We start from the raw sequence: 3,318 nt of genomic DNA, 5'->3' as shown, positions 1-3,318 counted from the left end.
GATCCTCACCAAATCTCCAACTCCATTTCCAGAAATGCAGCCCCAAATGTGCAAGGAACCTCCACCATGCTTCACTGTTGCCTGCAGACACTCATTATTGTACCGCTCTCCAGCCCTTTGGCAAACAAACTGCCTCCTGCTACAGCCAAATATTTCAAATTGTGACTCATCAGTCCAGAGCACATGCTGTCATTTTTCTGCACCCCAGTTCCTATGTTTTCGTGCATAGTTGAGTCGCTTAGCCTTGTTTCCACATTGGAGGTATGGCTTTTTGGCCGCAATTCTTCCATGAAGACCACTTCTGGCCAGACTTCTCCAGACAGTAGATGGGTATACCTGGGTCCCACTGATTTCTGCCAGTTCTGTGGTGATGGCACAGCTGGACATTTTCCGATGTCGAAGGGAAGTAAGCATGATGTGTCTTTCATCTGCTGCATTAAGTTTCCTTGGCCGACCACTGCATCTACTGTCCTCAACATTGCCTGTTCCTTTGTGCTTCTTCAAAAGAGCTTGAACAGCACATCTTGAAACCCCAGTCTGCTTTGAAATTTTTGCCTGGGAGAGACCTTGCTGATGCAATATGACTACTTTGTGTCTTGTTGCTATGCTCAGTCTTGCCATGGTGTATGACCTGTGACATGAAACTGTCTTCCACAAGCTCACCTTAGTAGCAGAGTTTGGCTGTTCCTCACCCAGTTTTAAGCCTCCTACACAGGTCTTTCTGTTTCAGTTAATGACTATGTTTCAACCTACATATGAAATTGATGATCATTAGCACCTGCTTGGTATAATTGGTTAATCATACACCTGACTCTAATCCTACAAGATCCCTGACTTTGTGCAAGTGTACAAAGTGTGCAAATGTAAGAATTGATGCTGGTTTGAAGCCAAAGGGTAGTCACACCAAATATTGCTTTGATTTAGATTCGCTCACTTTGCATTTTATAAATTGATAAACATAAACAATTACAATATATATTTTTGAAAGCATTCTTTCTTTACAGCATTTTTTCACACCTGCCTAAAACTTTTGCACAGTACTGTATATGTAAAGTACTTTATTATATTAAAAATAAAAATGTTATCTTCTATATAAGACCCTAAATTGTTTTTTAATTAACTAATCTTATTTTTATTTAATTATCAACAATGGTGAAATCACTTTTGTTCATGCTTGTGATGAGAGGTCTTTCCTTACTTGCATCTAACTGCAGCATAAACATAGTCTAACAAGATATTTTTGTTGTTGCATACACATGATTTGCCTTTATTTTGTGTCTAGCCCAAGGTGAGAGAATCTTTAGTTTTCCTTTCATGTAAGGATATTTCCCCTCTTGTCACAAGCATCCAAAGGCAGTCTCAAAGTTATAAAATACCTTATGTTTTGTCACCTTGGAGGGAAGTCAGGCAATGACTTGAAGCAGGGTAGAGATTAGCAATGGATAGAATACCTTTTACATTATAGTTTCTGCTGACTCAGGGATCGATAGATAGCAAATCAGCTGAACAGTGAAGAATGGCCTTATGATTTGGAAAAAAAAACCATCTGAATGTAGGAAAAGTGATTTAAAAAAAAAGTTTTATGGCAGATTCTTTGTTTTAATCAAACTCCCCCCCCCCACCCAAAAAAAGTGAATCAGAGACATTTGATGTAGAGGGAATTGACCTGCAGTTGTTTGCTTTCCCAAAGATTTGGTCTAGCCAAATGGAAGACTTGTGTCTGCCTATGACTTCCCTGTACTTCAGTGGTTCCTAACATCGCAAACCAATGCGTATATGCACCATTGATGCTGGGCTGTGAGATGTTTTGTCTCAACTTAAAAAAAAACCTGAAACATTTTCAGTTACTCATTTTTTACATGCATGTGTTTGCAATTAATATATATATAATTCTGAATAAATACCAGTAACAAAATCTATATCTTAACTGCCATTTTTTTCTTTGTCTTATATTACAAGAGGACTTTAGTCATATCTCTGGTTTAACTGCATAAGCTCCTTAGAGCAGTGTTTCTCAACCTCAGCAATTTTAAGATGTGTGGACTTCAATTCCCAGAATTCCCCAGCATGTTGGCTGGGGAATTTGGAAGTTGAAGTCCAGACACCTTAAATTTGCTGAGGTTGAGAAACACTGCCTTAGACTGTGGGAAATCATATGCATTTTGTAACAATCCTCTCCAGTAAGTGATATTTCAATAAGGAAGTATATACTGTCTCTTAGTGCTCTTCCACTAAGTTCACACATTGCACTAAGCGATAATGTGGTTTGGCTTAGGCTTAGTGTATTTGTAAATCATGACTTATGGCTAATGTAAACCCCCAGCCACTGGGTGACTTTGGGCCAGTTGCTCTCAGCCCAACCTACCTTATAAATTGTTCTTGTGGGGAAAAATAGGTTCTAGACTGTGCTTAGATATATTTAAAGGCCAAAGATGATCTACTAAGCATATTGCACAAACCTGTCCCGCTATTGTTAAGAATAACACTGGAAGCAGTGAATGTGCTTCAGTTAGTTACTAAATCATGGTAAAGCAGAAGTTCCATTTTCAGAGTTAATTTCCTCAAATCTAGCGTCATTCTTAAATCCTTATATTAAGCTAGGGAAGCTGTTTTGATGCTCCTCATACAGGAGCTGGACCAAGACTAAGAAAAGAGTGACTTGCGAAACCCTAGGCCTGCAAAGGGTGACTGATCTGCGCTGATTAATCCTCCATATAATCTGTTGGTTGCTTTAGAAAAAGGCAAGGCAAGTTTCAGAGCATCGGCGAGTTCTGCATCCGAAAATTATAAAACGCCCTGGTTGTCGCTTCTAAGGTAAAACTCCTATTTGTCTTGAAAAATAATGTCAACACTGCGTCCTTTTCCCTCCTCTCTTCCCGCCGGCCTCCCCCCGTCTTTTTGACCGCTGAGGCAGAAATCCAGTTAGGCGAAGCCCTTCTTGTAAGTCCAGGGAAAGCTGCCCTTCTTCGAGACTCCGTCAGTCTGGAAGCGGGTGGCAGTGATTCCAGTTCGAGCCCGACTGGAAGGCATGGCCGTCCCGCACTCTTCTGGAGAGAGGTATAGCCGGGCTCCTCCTCCTCCTCCTCCTGGCTTCTACGCATAGGTGTGTCCGGCCGGAGACTCACTCCGTAAGTCTGCCCCCTTCCTTGAAAGAGAAGGGCGGGGAAAACAGCCCCAGCGCGGACGCTGGCGACGGCTCAACAAAGGTGCCAGGTGGCGCTGACGCCCCACCCCCATTGTGGCGTGGACGCTGTTGCCAAGCAAGACCCGCCCCTCTCCCCGTGCCCCGCCTCCTTCTCCGCCGCCCCCCCCCCCGCC

This window comes from Python bivittatus, unplaced genomic scaffold, assembly GCF_059951505.1.
Source record: "Python bivittatus isolate LINGU-HERP-01145 unplaced genomic scaffold, Pbiv_v1 ctg000850_np1212, whole genome shotgun sequence".
NCBI lineage: Eukaryota > Metazoa > Chordata > Lepidosauria > Squamata > Pythonidae > Python > Python bivittatus.
The sequence above is the reverse complement of the archived record's forward strand: the minus strand, read 5'-3'. Positions refer to the sequence as shown.